This window comes from Aphelocoma coerulescens, chromosome 9, assembly GCF_041296385.1.
Source record: "Aphelocoma coerulescens isolate FSJ_1873_10779 chromosome 9, UR_Acoe_1.0, whole genome shotgun sequence".
Lineage (NCBI taxonomy): Eukaryota > Metazoa > Chordata > Aves > Passeriformes > Corvidae > Aphelocoma > Aphelocoma coerulescens.
In genome coordinates, this window is record NC_091023.1 from 16,657,844 (window position 1) to 16,667,949 (window position 10,106).

The window sequence follows — 10,106 nt, forward strand, 5'->3', positions numbered from 1 at the left end:
AAAAAAAGAAAAATCACAAGCACACATCCAAACACAGCCACACTATCAAAATTAACACCTGGATCCCAAAGGTATCCAGACAAGTTTCTGCTGTTCTTTCTGTAGATGGCTGGCACTGGATCCAGGATGGTATGAAACTCATCCATACCCAGATATGCCCAGCTGGAAGCCATGGGTCTCCCAGGATCTCCGCTATGTGGGAATACATAGACCCTCCCCTCTTCCCTGAATGAGCAGGATACCCTAGATCTTGGACTAGGAAAAAAAATAAAGGCACAAAGCAGCTTGCCAGAATGGTTTGCCTGATGCAGTCCCTCCATGCCAGCACCAGCCCTCTGCCTCTTGGAGGCTCAGTTTGGACAGGCTGACCTCTTCCCATGCCTTCCTCTTTAAGAGAGCCCAGACATGCTGGGACAGGGCAGGGTCCCAAAGCAGGCAGGACCCCAGAGAGGCCACACCACATGCTGCTGGCACAACAGCAACTCAGCAAGAGTCATGGAGGGTTAGCATCTCACCCTCAGGGCTGCAAGAAGCCCCTGATTAACCCTGACACAGGCTCCTGGTTATACCACAGCCCTGTGCTAAAAGTAGCACCTGATGGGAAGAAGGGAAAATCCACCTCAGCTCCCCAGAGGCTTCTCTACTTCCCTTCTTTACAGATAGGAAGTTTGCTCACATTGTAACATGAGATCATAGCACAGGAAAGACTGAGGAACCAGACGCTCGTTTAAGCTGCAGCTTTTTCACTGCAGCTGCCAAGGATAACGATGTTTGCATGGTAGCTGTTTGCAGATACTGCTCACAGCCCTCCTGTGAGGTGCCTGTGCAAGAGCCCATGACCAGCTCATCATAACAAAGACCTTCACCCACCAAACTTACTTTAACCAGCTGCATCGCTCCAAACAAGATGGGGCAGGCAGTTTTCACATCCGCAGCACCCAACACTGCCCATGCAACTGAGGGCTGGAGGAAGAGAGGGAAAGGCATTTGCAACCTTATGCCTTATGTAGTTTTTGGTGCAGATTGCTGCCAGCTGGGTGGTGAGAGAACAGGGGAGCTGCTCTTCTCACTGGACAGAGCCCAAAGGTGTTTCACATTTTCCCTTAGGGCCCTGATGACTCTTCCCATCATCAGGTGTCTCAGGACACAGGGGTCTGGGGCAAATGCTGAAATCTTGTCTTCCCTACGGGAGAGGTGTCATTTACTCTATCCCATGGTGAGAGGCTCCACGGGACTACACTGGTTCTTAAATCACGGCAGGATGAGAGGAGTTTATGTGGAGTAGAAGTGACTCATTTTTCTGTTCCTAAAATGTTGGTATTACTCACCAGAAAAGTCCCCACATATTCTGAGGGATTTCAGTGCTTTTTGTCTTTCATTAACAGCTCATCTTGTTTGCTTCCTCGTCACAGCATCCTCCTCATAAGAACTTCCTGCATCCTTTGTCACCACCTCACAACATCATCACAGCAGCCAAACAGCTCTTGGAAGCTGGAAAAGACATTAGGCAGCAAATGATCCCTTTGTCACTTAAGGAAGGCCCCGTTAGCCTCCGTGGCTCCATGCTCAGCAGCACGGTTACACATGCAGGCTGCGGGTTGCATGGATTTTCCTTGTGACTCAAAGCAATTTTCATTTACAGTCTAGAGGTGTGCACTCATTACCAAAGGGTGCATAAATGAAAGCCTGCAGTTACCTTGCACAAACAGGATTGGTGTCCTCACATGAATCCCTGTGTCTCCCAAGAGGGAGTGCACACATGCTGCTTTTGGATCCTGACATAGCTGGTATGGGGAATTAAAGGCATAGCCAAATTATTTCAGCTCTTTGTGCCTAGTTTCCCTAACTGCAAAACCTGTTTACTTTGCATTGACCTTGAGGCTAAACATAAATGGAGGCCTAGAGTTGCTACACACAGAAGACTATACAAAGGCAAAGAAAATTTCTTGGGGACCTGAAAAGCAGTGAAAGGGAATACATTTAACTTAGGAGTGGTGTGGGCTATGTCTCCACTTTCCCTCCATCCTACAAAATCTTAAAATTGCTTTTCTTGCTTTTTGTTGTAAATAATTGATGTGCGAAGTGCTGACTCATAAGTCTGGGGTTATAGGAAAGGAAACCTTGTTTCTTGGTTAAAAAATTCATTTCACAGCATAGGCAGCTTCCTCTGGGGCTGGCTGGCAAGCGCTGGGCCACACGGTGTGTGCCCTGCAGACACAGACAATCCGTCAGGGAAGGATTTCCCAGGCACTGTGGTTCTGCCTGTCATTCTGCAAGAGGGGAGCCCAAGCATTGCCCCAGCAGGACTGTGGCAGTCCTGTTTGCATGAAGTGGAGCACAGCAGATCTCCCTTGCCTTGGTGCTAAAGCAGAGGTATGGCCATTGAGTGTGCCAGGTCGTGTTTACCTCTGCATCATCTGGACCCACGTGGGCTTTTACCCACTCTGCCCGAGCCAGAAGAGGTTGTGCTGGGGCTGCAATGCCCACAGGCTGTTCCCTCTCCACAAACAGTAAACCACATTTTGGACTTCCCCAGTTATTGCTGTAGCAAAGTAGCAGTGAAGAGTGTCCCCAAAGCTCAGGACTTCAGGCTTGAGCATAAATCACTTAATTCCTCAAAGACCTTACCACACAAAGGAATAGAGGAAGTATTATCTGTACGTCACAGGAGAGAAGGCACTCAGATCCTTAAATTTTTTTCAGCACCTGACCTGCACTGATTTCCACAGCAGTCAGGCACTTGCACTCCTGCAGTGAGCCACACGTCAGTGACTCACTCAGCGTCAGACAGAAAGTCTGCAGCGCTGCAGAGAAGACAACTTCACTCTTCTGGAGCTCACAGAGGCACTGCTGACACCTGGGGTGCTGTGACACTTCCCCTCACTCCCTTCAAGCAGCATTATTTCATCGTGTCTGCCAGGCACAATTTGCTGCTGGAATTCAGTACTTTTATCTCTGCTCTTTGATGGACACCCTTGTGGCATATTTGACTCATCTTCATTCTAATATTGTCGTGATAGAATTCAACACCCCCTCCATTCTCCTCAGACATTGCAGAAAAGATGAATTTGGAAACTTCTTTCTCAGAGCAATTGATGATAACAGCTTCATTGTCACTGACAAAGCTAGTCACAGTCTGTGCCTTCCAAAGCCATAGGAATGTTGTTGCTGTAGCTGTGCATTGTGTTGTCTATGGCTGTGCAAGGTGCAAAACAGGGAACCAGCCTCTGTCCCACAGAGCTTGCAGCCCTAACAATCATCCATACATTGAATGTTTACTATATAAACATTTAGCTACAGAAAGCATCCAAGTCACATAAAAGCTCAATGGATCAAAAAGGTCAATGGAGAAGCAAGATTGGGTTTCAGGAGATTGGGTTTATCCATAGAATAGCAATTTGCAGAGCTTCCGTGTTGTATTTAGAGAGAAGCAAAAGCTCACAGAGAGTGAAAAAGCCTTAAGATGTAAACCCCTCCTTGTGCAAGCCTGTCCTGAGTAAAGGTCTCCTCCACTTGGAAAAGGACAGGAATAGAAGAGCTCCATAAGCTGAGCAGCATTCTGCCTGTGCAGGCCTGACAGCCCTGTTCCTGTGGTATGGATGCATATCTGAGAGGTGAAGCAGAAAGGGAGTTATGGTGGCTTGAATTTCACATACCAGGACAAATTAGTTCATTGAGGGTACACCAACAAGTACAGGTGCTGCTGTGAGTGTTGATGAGACAGAAAAAGAGATGGCACTTCAAAGGCAGCATTAGGAGAAAGCCCCAAGTCTTGCTCTTCTTTTGTGAGAAAGATTTCCTTGAGCTCTTGAAGTTAATGGGAATAAGGAAAAGATGTTTCTCCTTTACTTCTGATTAATGCTTTCCTATTTAAATGATAACCAACTCTAGAGTGAAGTGGGAAGCTCCTGTGGCCTACACAATAGCAAGCTGGGGTTTTTTTTAACAAACAAAATTCAAATCACTAGAAAGTGCTTATGGACTCCTGCTATGCTAAGACAAACAAGGACTCTTACAACATGAGAACAGGGCAGGTTCACAAACCTACACCTATGTTAAGGGCTCTTAAGGACCACTGAGGAACCTGCATCTGAAGACTGAGACCACACTATGGCTGGACTGGAATGCCTGCTGTTCCTCTACACTGTCTAAGCACTGTCCTCTATGGCTGCTTCAGAGGGTAGTGGGAGGTGACCACAGGATCCAGCAACCACATCTCCTCTGTGGTGACAGGATAAGAGAGACAGATGTATGATTGCATAAAGGAAAAAAAGAAAAAAAGGAAGAGCTTCATTTCCTCTTGGTCGGGACATCTTTGTTAACCAAAATTTTTGGGGAAACTATGTACAAGCTGTGGGCATGGCAGTTGTGTGGGAGACTCTGAGCAAGGGTACCAGATTCTGGGGAGCAGCCAAAACAACATTTTTTGTACTTTTCAGCTATACCCAGGATGGGCCCTGATTCTGCCTTTCAGCCTGTGAGGACCAGGGATCTTCAAGTATCAGAGCTGGCCAGATTGCTCTGGGGAGACATTCTTTGTGCAAGTGACAGCTGGGTCCTGTTTGGAGACCTTTGCTCCCTGAGGCAAGGTAGAATGGCTGGGATCTCCAAAATGTGTACACATGGCAAGTATCTGTGTGTGTGTATAAGCACAGACACAAACATATGTACAGGTGTGTTTATGTATTTATATGTATGCACTTCACCTTTCAGGTTACCTGGGGCGCACAGACTTTCTGAAAGGGGTAGCCCACATGGAAGAATGAGTCCAAGAACAAGTGACTTCAGAGCAGTCCAACTCCTGTTAATTTTTACAGCTGGAGGAGAGAAGTCTTGATATGGTTGAGCACCCTGTGTATCTCTACTGGAATTAACTTTTGGAAACACCGTGGTGCACTAATGCAGCGCTGTGATGACGTGTTTCAGCAAAGCTCAGGCTCTTTTCCCCCTGTCCAGCTGCAGTGTGGCCAGGCAGAACTCTGTGTTATGTAAGATGGGAATCAGATGACTGATACAACTCTTGCTTCAGCAGAGGAGAGATGCTGCCAGCTGGGCATTTGAGCAGCCCTGCCTCTTGAGTTTGAAACAAGAGCATTTCAAAAGAGAACATAAATATAATATTTAAACATAAATATTTTGGGGCTTAATGCTGTTGGTTTTGGTTTGGGTTTTTAAAATTTATTTATTTTTGCTGAGAAAAGCTTGTGATTAGTGGGCTTTTACTCTGCATTTCCTGTTTTATGCCCTGTCTTTTTTGTACTGTAAAATACTGAATGCAAGATAATTCAGAACAAATTGCTTATTGTCATGTTCTCAATGGCTGTTGAGGCATCGCACCCTTCTTTTCTAGCTGTCACCTCACTCCTGTGAAACCTGGACACATGAGATGTGTCTTAGGGAAATCCCAGTCTTTCAGTTTTTTACTGCATTTGGGATTACCTTGGTTTATAGCACACTGTAGTTTTAGTTTCATCCATGTTATGCAAGATTTTTTGAAAAGAATTCTGGTCAGCATCAGACACAGTGTGTCTTGGTAGGTTATAAATTGTTCTGTACAGCAAAGGAGAAAAACTGATGGTTCAGGAAGGGAAAAGACTCGGATGCAGATTCCTTGGCATCTGTTCCCAAGCTGAGCAATTTACTGTCTGTGTTGGTGCCTTGCACAGGCCACTTGCACAAAGGTCAGGCACCCCCCAACAGCCCCTTTTCCTGTGGTAACTCAGAAGCACAAACATTATGCTATTAAGGTTTACTCTACAGAACTTCCAACACACCACATCAGCAAAAGCTGCTAAAGCCACATACTCTTCATCAGCTGAAGCTCAAAAAAGCAAGCAGCACATAAGAGGTTGATCCCAGCAATTCCCCTTTGCTCCTCTCTAATTAATGCTGCTCCCCATTCCAACACCTCCCAGGGACCACGTGATTTAATGGTCCTGGACACCTTAGCAGTGCCCAGGGACCTCCCAGGCTCTCCTGCAAGTGTGGCCTTGCTGTGGCAGCTGAATGTGTTGGGTGACACTGTAGGTATGGTCCAAAGGGCAGGGGGTGCAGATGGAGGGGAAAACCCAAGGAAACACAGAGGAGACACTGGTCAGGTGGATGACCTTTTTTTTTTTTTGAGTGAGTTTTTTGGCTTTATTTTCCAAAGAGAGGACTCCGTGGAGATCAGCAAGATGCCACACAGGAATTTTGGGGTGCTCCCTCCAAGCATGTGTGGCTGCATTCCCAGCCCCCCATGGGGGAGGTCCCATGTCTCAGGGAACATCTTGGCCAGCAGCACCTACGGCATGTGCAAACATTCCACCTCTGGGAAACACGCTGAGCTACTGAACATGCCTCCAATTATTATAATGGAATTATAATGATGGGTAATTCTCCAATTGCAGCCTGGAAACAATGCTGGAAATCTCACTTGGAGGCTGAAAAGCATGCAAAGGTCTCCCTTTGCTCTGTCAATACCATTTGAGTCCCGGTGAGACCCCACCCAGCTTGGGCAAATCAAACCACATCCATTTCCTCCATCTCTGCATGGTCTAGCAAGAGTCCTGAAAGGTCTGGTGTGGATTTGCAGCTTGTAAATAGTGCATAGCCAGGAACCTCTCCTTAGGAAAGCAAGAATCCTCTGGAAGATGTCAAGAAGACAAGACTGCATATCACAATCATGTAACGAGGAGGTGGTGAAATTGCTGTTGCGTTAGAGCTGAGCAACTCACGATTGCTCTGTCCTGCAAATGTTTTCAGTGTTTAAACGTTTTTCCTTACATGAAAATATAGGTGATGATAAGCATTTTTACAAAAAAAAAGTGTGGAAAAAAAGCTCTATGGGGGCAATCAACACTGGTTCATTTTGATAATTTTGAATTGTTTTGTATCCAGCCACGCTAAAAAAACTCATTAGCTTAAATTGTGAAATCAAATGTAATTTTGAATGAAATGAATTTTTCATTTTGGAAATGATAAAAGGGCAATTTCCAACCTTTAAAATACAATTCAAATTGAAAAATTTTCCCAGTACAACCCTTTCAGGGAAAGTGCTTTATCTCTCATATATTACCATTTTTGGGTGGCAATACGGTTCATCAAAAACCTCTGCACCTCAATAACCTGCATCTAGGCTTCCCCTGATTGCAGGGTGACTGTGCGTTGCCTAATTGTGTGTGACTAATACAATTTCATGTGCATTTCCGTGCACTGGGGATTCATTGTTGCCACATACTACCATTGGGAAATCTCTGAGCGTGTGTCTATGAAACAATGACAGGGAGACAAGAGTACCTCCTCTGGAGAAAAGACCTAGGAGGAGGTGGATGACTGCAGAAAAAAATTGTCAAGGCAAAACAGACGGAAAATAGAGCAGCTGTGCCTCTCCCTGGTTTGCAGGGCACAAAACCTCCTCGGTTGGGCAGAACTTACTTGGACAGTGTTCGAGAGGTCCTCTTTGAAGATGGGAACAATGGAACCTAAGCAATGCTTGAGGAAGGAGGGGAGTGAAAGAGAGCTTTCCTTCTTAGGGAGAAATATCCTAGGTCCATAGAGCCAGGTGGACCACAAGTCCCCAGCAGCTTGAGGAAGGCAGCTTAAGAGAGACTCGATTCCCCAGGGAGAGAAAAAGAGAGGAGGGATACCAGTGAGCTCCAAGCAAGCTGCTGTCCTCAGTGAGAGCCAGCAGCCAATGGTTATAGCTCACTTTGCATGGCTTGTACAGCAGGTAGGGAGGGTATAGAGCCCTCTGACCAGCACTCACACTCCCAAAACGGGCACCTCTCCAACCCCTTTGTGCAGCAGCACCCAGGCTGCTGGAGAGGAGGGTTGGTTTGTGAACCAGTACTTGTCACAGGGGCTGCTGGTCTCACATCCCCATCTGCTATAAAACCCCCTGTGGTGGTGGAGGATTTCCAAGGACCAGGCGTACAAAGGGGAGGAGGTACCTAATTCAGAATGGGCCCTGGAGATATTTAAGAGATGTGTAGATGTGGTGCTTAGGGACTTGGTTAAATGGTGGGCTTGGCTGTGTTAGGTTGATTGTTGGACTTGATGATCCTGGAGGTTTTTTCCAATCTAAAGGGTTATACCATTCTGTGATTCTGTGCAAAGAAACACACCTCATTTGATACTGGAGGGGATGCTCAGGAGTTCCTTAACCCAGGAGGCTGAAGTGAGTCACCATTTCACTAGGAACACCAGGGAATCATGCCCTGTGGCTTGGCAGTGGGGATGTGTTCCTGCATGGTGGCATATCCTATCAGTGGGTTGGGTGAGTGAGAGGGAACATGCAAATATCCTCCCTAAAAGGGCAGCAATTTGTTTGGTGCAAGTCTTGCATGTGTTTAGAAAACATCTTCTAGAAAGTGTCCCTCTGGGAATTAAGGTGTTTCTCCACCTAGTTTTGGGATGTTGGAGGTGTTAAATGGCACCTGAGGTGGCCACTTCTCAATTTACGTCTTGGGCTTGATTGCCTCAGTTTCAGCCGTGTGTGCCTGCACAAAACTACCCTGCACGGGAGGGGTAAATCTGAGCATAGATCCAATTAAAAACACAAGGCATTCAGAAGCTGCAGAGAGGGGAGCCCTATAAATACTTGTGAGCAAGGGGATGCAAACGGCCATGTCCCAGGGGAAGGTATCTGGTTTCTGCAGTGTTTATAAAATAAAAATAAATGAAACCAGCAAAAGTCCTGAAGAGTCCACCACTCACTACTGCTGGAGGGGAGGGGCAGGAAAGCCCTTTGAGGAAAATTTTATTGAGAGTGACAGGTTTTCCCCTCCTGGCTGCTGTCCCAGCCAAGTTGGCTGCTTGTGCAGGTGGCCACGGGTCACTGCCCTACCCAGCCTTTCTCCTCTGCTAGCCACAGACCCTGGAGAATGGCCCTCTTCCTGGCCCCTGCCTACAGACTGTAGGCTTTACAGGAATGTAAATAGTGCATATGGCAATAGAGATGCCATTATTTTTATAATTGCTGCTAATGCTGCCTGAAATAAAAAAATGCGATAAATAATAAAACCTGTTCTGCAAGCAAGATGACAGGAAAAGGCCTTTGTAATCAAGCAGGAGGGACCCATCCCTTTTCCTCTTCTACCAGCCTCTGCTTTGTTGCCTACAAAAGCTTCATTGTCTCAATTCAGCGTTTTCTTCTTCTTTTTTATCCTTCCCCATAGAGTTGGTATATTTAGTTCCTTCTCTCTACTCATCCCAAGTGCCCACAGTCACACTGATTGTTTATCATCCTCCATCCCCACAGCCTTTCACTAACCACTTAGCTGGCTTCTTGCTTCTCAAGATGTCAGAGTTCTTCGAGGCAAGGGCTCCCCTTTCTGAAGTGTCTACACTGCTCCCAGCACACAGCACCCTAACCCTGGCACCAGTCTGATTGTCTCTGGCATCTCACAGAAGGGTTTCAGAATCCACCACAATAGGTTGGCTAATGAACTTGTTGCTACAGCTGGGCTGCTCTCCTGAGACATCTCAGTGTGGAGGGAGTTCTCTTAGAGAGAGAGAAAGGATACACAATTTTGGATTGAATACAGGGCTCCAAAAAGGAAGGTGACTCATTGAGCCTAATCATTAGGGTGTGTGATGATATTATCTAATGAGGAAACGCTTGATGATGCTTTTAGAGACTGCAGAGAGCAGTGAACTGGCTGTAGAGGAAATCAGAATGTGAGCACTTTCGACATAAACAGTGTTCAAGAAATGGGATCTGAAATGTCTTTGGGGAGAAGAGCAGAGCAATTTCAACACCCTCAAGCTTGCATCAGGGTGTGTTGCTGCTTCTGTTTAATCTTAGCTATTTGCATCATTCTCTCCTTAAATAACCAGCTCTCTAGAATTCAGGACAAAGGAGTCTTGCCTAAAGAACAGATGTCATCTCATTTTTTTTCTGAAGCTTGTGTTTGTTGTCATTGTGTTTTTTTCTAAGTTGAATTGCGGATGAGGTTTTAATTAAAGGAAGGTCTCCGGTTGGTATAGGTCCCAAATCTAGGTTTAGTTAAGCAAGGGGTTTTACAGAATCTCCAAGAAAAAAAGAAACATTTCAGATGTTGCTGTTTTGTTTTGCTTTGGGTTTTTCTTCATTTTTTGTTGGCTTGTTTTTTTTTTTTTTTTTT

The 10,106-nt window shown here is 45.9% G+C and overlaps 1 long non-coding RNA gene across 3 annotated transcripts in view; it reads right to left on the reverse strand.

Moving 5' to 3' along the window:
- Window positions 1-967, reverse strand: part of LOC138114591 (uncharacterized) — a 46,561-nt gene extending 45,594 nt beyond the window's left edge. For 2 of the 3 annotated variants that reach the window (XR_011152683.1, XR_011152684.1), the window contains exon 1: window positions 880-959. This is a non-coding gene — a long non-coding RNA (uncharacterized lncRNA). Of the gene's footprint in view, window positions 1-879 lie in introns of all 3 variants that reach the window. The other variant, XR_011152685.1, reaches the window with a different exon arrangement.
- Between the last annotated feature and the right edge of the window lie 9,139 nt (window positions 968-10,106).